The following is a 12,359-nucleotide window of genomic DNA, read 5'->3' on the forward strand; positions in this document are numbered from 1 at the left end:
GCAAGGACAAATCAAACTCAGATATACATATAAAGTAACACATACCATGTAAAATGAGTTTATCTTGTTGGGCAGACTGGATGGATCGTACAGACTGGGGTAAAACAGTGGCACTGAGCGACATTAAGAACAAGACAACAATTTGAAAGTATCTCATCAGTGACTTGTAAACATTTCAATGGGTGCTACTGGACCTACAAACAATGAGCATTGTCTGGCAAGCCATCAACTTTACAGATCTGAAATTGTAGATCTGGGGAGGAGAGAGCAGGGATCAATATGCAGGCAGTGGTAAGACTTATCTTTCCATGCTGGGTTCTCCTGGTTTTTCCTATATTCTGCAGCACCGAGCTGTCTTGTCACTATAACTTTTTCCATCTGCATTTATGAAGCCCCATCTCTGAGAGTGATCTTCGTGACTCCTGTGTATAATTGATACCACATAGAGCATGTGACACCAAAGGGGCATGACAAAGTGTGTGCCCCTTTGTAAGTCTGTTTGGGTGACTTTGGGCACATCTGTGCTTCGAGGGAACTATATTTTCACTATGTATTAGGTTGTCTCTGGATCATTCTTCAAGCTATGTTAGATCACATCTCATGTTATCCACACCATCAGAGGTGCCCACCCTATTGCAGGTTTTGGTATCATCTGTAGATGTCCCTTTCCTCAGAGTGAGCTCCATTTACCACCATCCTTTGTTGCCTTCTACTCAACTCGTTCCTAACGCACTCTCTTTAGGGCCCACACCAAGGGCACTCAGTTTATTTATAAGTCATCTATGGGGAATTGGGTCAAAGGCTTTGCTACAATCTAAGCACACCACATCTAGCACTCTCCCTTGATCCAACTCTCTGGTCACCCAGTCAAAGAAATTAATCAGGTAAATTTAAAACGAATTGGAAGAAATTTTTCTTCACTCAACGCGTAATTAAACTCTGGAATTCGCTGGCGGAAAAGGTGGTTAAGGCGGATAACTTAGTGGACTTCAAAAAAGGGTTGGACAGCTTCCTGGAGGAAAAAGCCATAGAATGTTATTGAATGGACGAGGGAATAATACACTATTTCTAGGATGAGCGGGACAAATTGCTTGTTCTTTTGGCTGCTGTCGGTGACAGGGTGCTGGGCTCGCTGGACCCTTGGTCTGTCCCAGCATGGCAATGCTTATGTACCTATGTAGGTTTGTCTGACAAATCTTGCCTCTTGTAAAACCATGCCGCCTCAGGCTGTGCGATCCATTGGATTCCAGAAACCTCGCTATTCTCTGTTTTAGAAGTGTTTCTATTAACTTATGAACCACAGAGGACAGACTAACCAGCCTGTAGCTCCAACCTCCTCTTTACTTCCATTTTCGTGGAGAAGGACCACATATGCCCTTCTCCAGTCCTCCAGAAACACTCCTGACTCTAGAGAAGCATTGAAAAGGTCAGATAGCAGAGCTGCCAGAACTATTGCTTTGTCCGCCTTTAGTTTAGCTAGAGATTCAGTTGTGGTCTTTCCTGTGTCCTGTTCATTTAGCCCTTCACTTTGAACTTAAGGAGGAAGTGTGAAATTGGATAACTTAAGCTCCAGTGTGGTGGTAAGAAATATTAAAAAGCTGTATTCTGAGGAGCTGGCACTTAGGTAGGAGACTTTCAAGCCATTATTACATTCAACTGTCGGAGGAGTTTTTTGGGCATCTTGCTATGAGGTGCCCCTCCCATCCCTCAAAAGTGTATCATCTAAATCTCATAAGTAATTCCCCACAGTGGCTCCATAAGTGGCAGTAGGTGGTAGTCATGGCCGAGTGGTTAAGGTGATGGACTTGAAATCCATTGGGGCCGCCATGCGCAGGTTCAAAGCCTGCTGACTACGGGGCAGCAAGGTTGTCTTACTAGTAGAGTTTTGCCAAGAATGTGGTAAAGGTGGTTAGCTTAGCGGTGGTTTAAAAAACGTTTGGACAGCTTTCTAAAGGAAAAGTCCATAGATCATTATTAAAATGACTTGGGGAAAATCCACTGCTTATTTCTGGGATAAGCAGCATAACATGTATTGAACCTTTTTGGGATCTTGCCAGGTATTTGTGAACTGAATTGGCCACTGTTGGAAATAGGATGTTGGGCTTGATGGACCTTTGGTCTGCCCCGGTGTGGCAATACTTATGTACTTATGGCATTTGAAAGTATAGATTTAAGGTGAGGGAGGCTAACAGTACGTACTGTACATCAAGCAAAATTCATACGATGGATAATTGCCCTTCTACACTATTTAAAGTAATTAAAGAATTGACCTTCTCTCTGGTACCGATGCAGAGCCCCCATCTACTTAACTTGCAAGGACATAGGTTTAGCCATTCAGGAAAATTTTGAGCAGATACAGAAACATTTCTTGGACAGTACAGTAGAGAGTACTAGATGTGGTGTACTTAGATGCAGTATAGTTAATCTAGTCAATTGACAGGTCTAGTAACCTAGGTCAAAAGTGAGCAAGCTATTGTCCACAGTAATATTGGAGGCTCTGGATTTGTCAAATTTGTCAAACTCACAGAGTTCTGAAGAGTGACAATGATAGAACTAGAAAAGCTGATTACACCATGAAAATGAGAACTCACCAGCATGAACCAGGGTTGAACAAATTAGTAAAAATGTTGAGGCTTGAGTTGGCACCAGCTGTGGCCCATATTGGTAATCTAGCTCTACAGGAGGAAGACTTTCCAAGTGAACTGAAGCAGGTCATTATTTTATCATTGTTACAGGGGGTTGATTTTGATCACAGGCCTAATACAAATATTCACTTGTTAGGCAAGATTATTGAAAAGGTGGTATGAACAACTATTGGTATTGGAATAAGTGGCTCCATTCATGGCATTCAGATTTTGCATAGGTCATATCAGAGAGAGAATCCTTTTTGGAGCTAACAGAAGAAATTAGGTTACAGAACAACTGGATTAATGATTTGTGGTTAGAGCAGTTATATTTATCAGCTTCAGCATCTTTGATTGCCAGATAATGTTCAAAGTAGATAGGAGAGCAACATTTGATTCAGTGAGTAATATGATTTGCTTTTCAAATGTTGTTTTTATTTGAAATATGTATATTGATTTTTAAAATGACATTACAAATGGATTGCAGGTTTACAAATATGACTTTAAATGGATTTATGAGTTCATTTTTTTCCTCAGGCTGCTACTTCTTTGTTGATCCTTTCCTTTCACTCTTGGCATTCCTTCCCTCCCTCTTCTCATGGAGGGGCCCACGCAAAAAACTTCCTGCATGGTTGATACAGGCGTAACATAGTTTTACCAGGGGTAGAAATGCAGGAAATGTTTCAGTGTGGGTGTTAACTCATGTTGAGACCCTGACCGCAGACCGCATTAGCATGCATTTAAGTGTATATTAATGTAGTCATTAATGGCCTAGTGGTTAGGGTGGTGGACTTTGGTCCTGGGGAACTGAGGAACTGAGTTCGATTCCCACTTCAGGCACAGGCAGCTCCTTGTGACTCTGGGCAAGTCACTTAACCTTCCATTGCCCCATGTAAGCCGCATTGAGCCTGCCATGAGTGGGAAAGCGCGGGGTACAAATGTAACAAAAATAAAATAAATAAATAATTAAGCTTCCCGTGGCCATGCATAAATAAAAACGTTTTTCCCATCTGTTGAGAATGGGAAATTTGGGGCGAGGTCTAGAGCAGTATAGAAGGATTTGTTAAGAGAAACAGGTATCTAGCAACCCTCTCTCACTCCAACTCGGCCTCAGACTGCTTTCTGCAGTGGCCTTTCTTTCCTGTGCTCCTCCCTCAGCACCATCAACTGCAAAATGGCAGCACCAGTGGCGTAGCTACGTGGGGCCACTGAGGCCTGGGCCCCCATAGATTTGGCCCTGGACCCCCCTGCCAACGACTCTCTCGACCCCCCTCCCACCGCCAACCCGCCGTCACCTACCTTTGCTGGCGGGGGACCCCAGCCCCCGCCAGCCGAGTTCCTCTTCTTCCGGTGCAAGGCTTCATTCTGTTTCTGAGTCTGACGTACGTGCAGGACATCAGACTCAGAAACAGAACGAAGCCTTGCGCCGGAAGAAGAGGACCTCGGCTGGCAGGGGTTGGGGTCAAGATGGAATTTGTCCTCACGTACAAGTTCAGATATGACAGGGACTTGTACCTGCAAGTCACTAGTACCCGGTACCCACATGGCTTCACACTATACCAACATTTTCATGGCTGACTTAGAACAATACTTCCTCAGTTCCTACACCCAGAAGCCTCTTCTCTACCTGAGATACAACATCAATATCTTCATTATCTCGACCCATGGACTCAAAGCCCTGAAGAAATTCCAAATAAACTCCATTCCACTATCACTCTGAGCCTAGAAGAGTCCACATTGCAGGTTCACTTTCTGGATACCACTGCAAAATTACATGAGAAGCTCATAAGAACCACATTATACCAGAAATCCAATGACTACTACACAAATCTATATGCTTCCAGATTCACCATTAACCTACCACTAGGTCCACTGTCTACAGCCAAGCCCTACCGTAAAACTGCATTTGTTCTGATCCTTCTGAGAGAAAACCCCATCTGGAGAAACTACCCACCTAATGAAGTGAGAAAGCAGACCAACAGGGACAACCAAATACCCTGGAACAATCTATTACAGGACTATCCTAAAAAAGAAAACAACAGAACACTCCTGGTTTGTCATCTAAAACTCCCAGCTGAAACCACTAAAATGTATCATCAGGGATCTAAAATCCATCCTGGACAATGACAGCACCCTCTAACGGACCATCTATCCTGGCATACTGACAGCCCCTGAACCTCAAACAGATACTCACCAGCAACCACAAACTGTTAACAATGACAGCCACTCATGCAAGTTGCTGCCAGAAACCCAGATGCCAACTCTGTCCCCACATTCACACAGGTAACACTATCACAAAACCCAACGTCAACAACTATTGCATCGGGGACTTATTTACCTGCGTTTCCTCCAATGTAACACATGCCATCATCTGCTAATGACCCTCTGCTATCTACATAGCATAAGAAAAAGAACAAATGGACACAAATCTGATATCAGACATGGCAACATTCAAAAACCCGTAGGTGAATATTTCAGTCTTCCAAGACACTAACTGAACTTAAGGTTGTCATACTTCTTCAAAAGGACACTACAGTGTGAAACTGCTAGATTGGAGCTAATTAAAATGCTTGACATGGCACACTATAGGTTTAATGGGCTTAACTACATAAGAACATAAGTAATGCCATACTGGGAAAAGACCAAAGGCCCATCAAGCCCAGCATCCTGTCCCCAACAGCGGCCAATCCAGGTCAAGGGCACCTGGCAAGCTTCCCAAACGTACAAACATTCTATACATGTTATTCCCAAAATTGTGGATTTTTCCCAAGCCCATTTAGTAGCGGTCTATGGACTTGTCCTTTAGGAAACCATCCAAACCCTTTTAAAACTCTGCCAAGCTAACCGCCTTCACCACGTTCTCAGGCAACGAATTCCAGAGTTTAATTACGCGTTGGGTGAAGAAAACATTTCTCCTATTTGTTTTAAATGTACTACACTGTAGTTTCATCGCATGCCCCCTAGTCCTAGTATTTTTGGAAAGCGTGAACAGACGCTTCACATCCACCTGTTCCACTCCACTCATTATTTTATATACCTCTATCATGTCTCCCCTCAGCCGTCTCTTCTCCAAGCTGAAAAGCCCTAGCCTCCTTAGTCTTTCTTCACAGGGAAGTCGTCCCATCCCCGCTATCATTTTTGTCGCCCTTCGCTGCACCTTTTCCAATTCTGCTATATCTTTCTTGAGATGTGGCGACCAGAATTGGACACAATACTCAAGGTGCGGTCGCACCATGGAACGATACAACGGCATTATAACATCCCCACACCTGTTTTCTATATCTTTACTAATAATACCCAACATTCTATTCGCTTTCCTAGCCGCAGCCGCACACTGAGCAGAAGGTTTCAGTGTATTATCGACGATGACACCCAGATCCCTTTCTTGGTCCGTAACTCCTAAGGTGGAACCTTGCATGACGTAGCTATAATTCGGGTTATTTTTTCCCACATGCATCACTTTACACTTGCTCACATTAAACGTCTGCCATTTAGCCGCCCAGTCTCCCAGTCTCATAAGGTCCTTCTGTAATTTTCCACAATCCTGTCGCGAGTTAACGACTTTGAATAACTTTGTGTCATCAGCAAATTTAATTACCTCACTAGTTACTCCCATCTCTAAATCATTTATAAATATATTAAAGAGCAGCGGTCCTAGCACTGACCCCTGAGGAACCCCACTAACTACCCTTCTCCATTGTGAATACTGACCATTTAACCCCACTCTCTGTTTCCTATCCGTCAACCAGTTTTTAATCCACAATAGGACATTACCTCCTATCCCATGACCCTCCAATTTCCTCTGAGAACTAGTCTGAGATCATCCTGTTTTTGTTCATATTCTGAGATTATCCTGTCTTTGTTCACTCTCACACACCACAGCTGTCAATCATTATCTCTCCCTTTCCACACCCTGCCCTGCACATTCCAATACTCCATTTTTGTATCCCTTTCCCTCCCCCCATGCATCTTTCCACATACGTACTCTTGCCCTGAACTTCATTCATCTGATGAAGCGGACTCTGGTCCTCGATAGCACATGCCTCGATCAGCTGGTTAGTCTTTAAAGTGCCTCCTGCCTCCCGTCAATTTTGTTACAGGAAGTGGAAGAGATGACCAAGGGAGGAAAGGGGAAAAAATACAAACCAAAGCCCTTGAGAATTCAGCAGTAAGGAATGTTTGCTTGAATTCCTGGTGCCTCTCCTTTAAACCAACAGAATACATTTCTGCTCTGATCTCAGTAGCAGACAGGCAGACTGGTACTGGAGAGGTACATCTTCTGGCTTTATCCAGAAAGGGGAAAAAAAAACTGACACAAACTGGAAGAATATACGAGTGTCTATTATAATCAATAAGAGAAACCATTGGCAGCGGGATCCCCCTTCCCCCAACAATGACTATAAAATAGGAAGTCAGTATTGAAAACATGTCTTTGGCATTTTTCCTGATCCTTATTATTATGGGGGAACCTACCTGCCAAAGCCTTAGCAATAGGAGTCTACTTGTTGTGTCACCCAGACTAGCATAACCAGGGCTTAAGGCATGAGACTGAAATACACAGGAAGCAGAACCTATAACGTTGCTGACCTGTTGGGTGTTAAGACAGTGGGGACCCCTCTGCATCCTGTCTGGTCACGCTGAGGAGAAGGCAAGGTCAGGTTATCAATGAGTATATTTTCCAGCAAGATGCCCTGACCTCGTGGCAAAATCATCCACCACATCTACCAGGTTCCAACAGATCCTCACTGAATCCACAAACACCAAGATCTGCCTCAGAATGCTTCACAGGACCTGAGCTTCTACAGCCCTTATCCTTTAGAGCTGTAGTTGAAAACCAATCACAAAAGTGAGATGTTTTATCCTAGAAAATGGTAACGGAATTAAAAAATGCATGGGACAAACACAAAGGAATCCTGTTTAGAAAAAAATCAGATCCAAAGAAGATTAGGGGAGATTAGGTAGGAAAGCCAGTGCTGGGCTGACTTGTATGGTCTGTGCCATGGATGGAGGCTGAATTAGCTTTGGATGGGCCAGAGTAAAGCTTTTTGGGGGCTTTGACAACAACGCCAGAAATTTTAGAACAAGGCCAGTGCTGGGCAGACTTCTATGGTCTGTGCCCTAAAAATGGCAAGGATAGATCAAGAACAGGTATACCTACCATATGTAATGAGTTTATCGTTAGGCAGACTGGATGGACCATACAGGTCTTTATAATGCTGACATCTACTATGTTACTCCCACAGCTGGAATAAAGATAAGGAGGGCTGTGATTAATCCCTACTACCCACTCAAGAGGTAAGGATATTCAAACATGAGCTAAGAGAATGGAGAGAAGTAAGTAAGAGATTTTGTAAATGCCAGTTTGTTAGTTGCTCATTTGTCAATGCCTGTGGCACAATTCTAAATCCAATTTTGGACGTTTTGCTGAAAATGTCCAAAAATCAAGCGGCGAACATGGCAATTTTCGAACCAGAAAAACTCTTTTTGTTTAAAAAATGGCCATTTCCTAGACATTTTGTTCTCATACGTTGTCACACAGACATTCCAGCAGAGCAGTGGGGCACCTTAGGGGGCGCTGTACATAAAAGGTCCCAGGTACACATCTCACCATTACCCCTTTATATTGTATGGTGAGCCCTCCAAAACCCACCAAATATCTACTGTACTCAACTGTACACCAATACAATAGCCCTTATGGCCGCAAGTGTCACCTATATTACTACTACTACTACTATTTAGCATTTCTATAGCGCTACAAGGCATACGCAGCGCTGTACAAACATAGAAGAAAGACAGTCCCTGCTCAAAGAGCTTACAATCTAATAGACAAAAAATAATAAAGTAAGCAAATCAAATCAATTAATGTGAACGGGAAGGAAGAGAGGAGGGGGTAGGTGGAGGCGAGTGGTTACAAGTGGTTACGAGTCAAAAGCAATGTCAAAGAGGTGGGTTTTCAGTCTAGATTTAAAGGTGGCCAAGGATGGGGCAAGACGTAGGGGCTCAGGAAGTTTATTCCAGGCGTAGGGTGCAGCGAGACAGAAGGCGCGAAGTCTGGAGTTGGCAGTAGTGGAGAGGGAACAGATAAGAAGGATTTATCCATGGAGCGGAGTGCACGGGAAGGGGTTGTAGGGAAGGACGAGTGTGGAGAGATACTGGGGAGCAGCAGAGTGAGTACATTTATAGGTTAGTAGAAGAAGTTTGAACAGGATGCGAAAACGGATAGGGAGCCAGTGAAGGGTCTTGAGGAGAGGGGTAGTATGAGTAAAGCGACCCTGGCGGAAGATGAGACGGGCAGCAGAGTTTTGAACTGACTGGAGAGGGGAGAGGTGACTAAGTGGGAGGCCAGCAAGAAGCAGATTGCAGTAGTCTAAACGAGAGGTGACAAGGGTGTGGATGAGGGTTTTGGTAGAGTGCTCGGAAAGAAAGGGGCGGATTTTACGGATGTTGTAAAGAAAGAAACGACAGGTCTTGGCGGTCTGCTGGATATGAGCAGAGAAGGAGAGAGAAGAGTCAAAGATGACCCCAAGGTTTCGAGCTGAGGAGACAGGGAGAATGAGAGAGCCATCAACAGAAATAGAAAATGGGGGGAGCGGGGAGGTGGGTTTGGGGGGGAAAATGAGAAGCTCGGTTTTGGTCATATTTAATTTCAGGTGGCGTTGAGACATCCAGGCAGCAATGTCAGACAAGCACGCTGAAACTTTGGTTTGGATGCAAGGTGAGATATCAGGGGTAGAAAGGTAGATTTGGGAGTCATCAGCATAGAGGTGGTAGGAAAAGCCATGGGATGAGATTAATGAACCAAGGGAAGAAGTGTAGATAGAAAAGAGGAGGGGACCAAGAACAGAACCCTGGGGTACGCCGACAGGCAGAGGGATAGAAGTAGAAGAGGATCCACCAGAGTGAACACTAAAGGTGCGGAGGGAGAGGTAGGAAGAGAACCAGGAAAGGACAGAGCCCTGGAATCCAAGTGAGGACAGGGTATCGAGAAGTATGCTGTGATCGACAGTGTCAAAAGCAGCGGAAAGATCAAGAAGAATGAGGATGGAATATTGACCTCTGGATTTAGCCAGTAATAGGTCATTGGAGACTTTAGTAAGCGCAGTTTCGGTTGAGTGGAGAGGGCGAAAACCAGATTGTAATGGGTCAAGAATAGCATGTGAGGAGAGAAAATCAAGGCAGCGGCGGTGAACAGCACGCTCAAGTAATTTGGAGAGAAAAGGAAGGAGGGAGATGGGTCGGTAATTAGAGGGACAAGTAGGGTCAAGTGAAGGCTTCTTAAGGAGAGGTGTGACCACAGCATGTTTAAAGGCAGCAGGGACAGTCGCAGTGGAAAGTGAGAGGTTGAGAATGTGACAGATAAAAGGAATAAGAGTAGGAGAGATGGCATTAAGAAGGTGGGTGGGAATGGGATCAGAGGAACAGGTGGTACATTTTGAGGAAGAAAGGAGAAGACATATATGTGGGTACAGTAGGTTTTGGAGGACTCACACTTTCCAACATTTGTGGAGATATGGGCCTGGGTCCCCTTCTCTATAGTGCACTGCACTGAACACTAGGCTACTCCAGGGACCTGTTTGATGCTCTAATAGGACTGGCCATAGCCTCTATGATACTGTTTCTTTCCCATATTTGGGGGGATGGGAGGGGTGAGTGATCACTGGGGGAGTAAGGAGAGGTCATGCCTTAATCCCTCCAGTGTTCATCTGGTCAGCTAGGGCACCTTTTTGTGACTCAGTCATGATTGAAACTTATATAAGTACTGAAGTATTGCCACACTGGGACAGACCAACGGTCCATCAAGCCCAGCATCCTGTTTCCAACAGTGGCCAACCCAGGTCACAAATACCTGGCAAGATCCCAAAAAGGTTCAATACATTTTATGCTGCTTATCTCAGATGTATCACAAAAAGATTCATAGAGTGTATAAATACAAGTAGTTTATCTATGAGAGCTATGTAAGTTAACTATGTGGGGTAGAGTCTCTACCCCACATGAGTTAACTTACATAGCTCTCAAAGATAAACTACTTGTATTTATACACTCTGCGAATCTTCTTGTGATATTAATTATTTGACAGAGTGTGGCCTGAAATTGTTTGACAGTATCCCAGAAGTAAGCAGTGGATTTTCCCCAAGTCAATTTAACAGTGGTTTATGGACTTTTCCTTTAAGAAGCCATCCACACCTTTTTTAAACCCTGCTAATTCCAGAGTTTAATTACATGTTGAGTGAAGAACATTTTTCTCCTATTCAAATTAAATTTACTACTTGTAGCTTCATCGCATGCCCCCTAGTCTTAGTATTTTTGGAAAGAGTAAACAAATGATTCACATCTACCCGTTCCACTCCACTCATTATTTTATAGACCTCTATCTCCCTTCAAGTTGTCTTTTCTCCAAGCTGAAGAGCCCTAGACGCTTCAGCCTTTCCTCATAGGGAAGTCACCCCCATCCCCTTTATCATTTTCATTGCCCTTCTCTGTACCTTTTCTGATTCCACTGGTCCAGACTAAAACGTCTAACTTTTAGCCCGCCCCCAACACGCTCCTTTTTGATTTGTTCACACTGCTGACGAACTGCATAGAAAAACACCTTAAAATTTCAAAAATAGTGATTTGGACCCCTTAGTAAAACATTGGTTCAGAACATATCTGAGGTTGGCTGAGTAATTGGTTGAACGGATTTTTCTAAAAGTCTAAGAACTGCTTATTTGGCCTTCTTATGACAGTGTGACATAAGCCCAAAGGACTGAAGTCCCTCCCCTGGTCCTGACATGAAATAAATGTGTTTATTTATCTGGTTCCCACCACTTAGTGCACGGTTTACCTCTTTTTATCCCCTCCCTCAAACAACAAACATGAAAAGTTATCAAGTGAAATGGAAAATAAATTTTTTATTTCATTTACAGTGAAATATATATATATATATATTTTTGTTGTTGGCAAGGTCATATTCTAAAAACAGCTTGGTATGTTGTAGAAACAAATACATATATGCATAGTCTATTGTTGAAAAATATAACAATAAAGCTGCAAGACGACAATAATTTAAAAATACACAACAGCACAAACTTAAATGGATTTAACATTGTAGTTCCTTGGTTTTGTTGCATTAATTTAGTTTTGTATTCGCAGCTCTTCCTGAACAGTTCTTCGGCGCTTGCTAATACAATGCGCGTCTAACATTTATCCTATAAACGTAGTTTTTCTATTCTGTTTTTTTTTTCGCTTTTTTCTCCACAGAAAGGGCCCAGAAGAAGCCTAGGCACTGCCAGAGATTGCAGAAGAGCAGGGGCACCAGTAGGGAGGCAAATGGGCAGAATGCATCGGCTCTGTGGTTACTCTCGGCCCGCCACAGTCTGGGTTTCATACTCTCCAGTAACATCTTCATTAGCTATAAAGACACGCTTTCTAGCATGCTCTTTAACCCTTTGATTGCCTGGAACGAGATATTCTGAATTGTGAAAATAGTGGGGGGGGGGGGGGGGGGGGGGGGGGGAGAACAGAATGTCAGAGTCCATAAGCTCCAAATGTTTAATTTAATGACAGATTGAGAACTACTACTACTATTACTTAACATTTCTAGAGCGCTACTAGGGTTACGCAGCGCTGTACAGTTTAACAAAGAAGGACAGTCCCTGCTCGAAGGAGCTTACAATCTAAAGGACGAAATGTCAAGTTGGGGCAGTCAAGATTTCCTGAATAGAGGTGTAGTGGTTAGGTGCCAAAGGCGACATT

General features: G+C 43.6%; 1 non-coding gene across 1 annotated transcript; it reads left to right on the forward strand.

Moving 5' to 3' along the window:
• The first annotated feature begins 1,773 nt into the window (after window positions 1–1,773).
• TRNAS-UGA lies at window positions 1,774–1,855 on the forward strand. Its single transcript has one exon. It is a non-coding gene; the product is annotated as a tRNA-Ser (tRNA).
• Window positions 1,856–12,359: the final 10,504 nt, after the last annotated feature.

The sequence above is a fragment of the Microcaecilia unicolor genome, chromosome 2, assembly GCF_901765095.1.
Source record: "Microcaecilia unicolor chromosome 2, aMicUni1.1, whole genome shotgun sequence".
Classification (NCBI taxonomy): domain Eukaryota; kingdom Metazoa; phylum Chordata; class Amphibia; order Gymnophiona; family Siphonopidae; genus Microcaecilia; species Microcaecilia unicolor.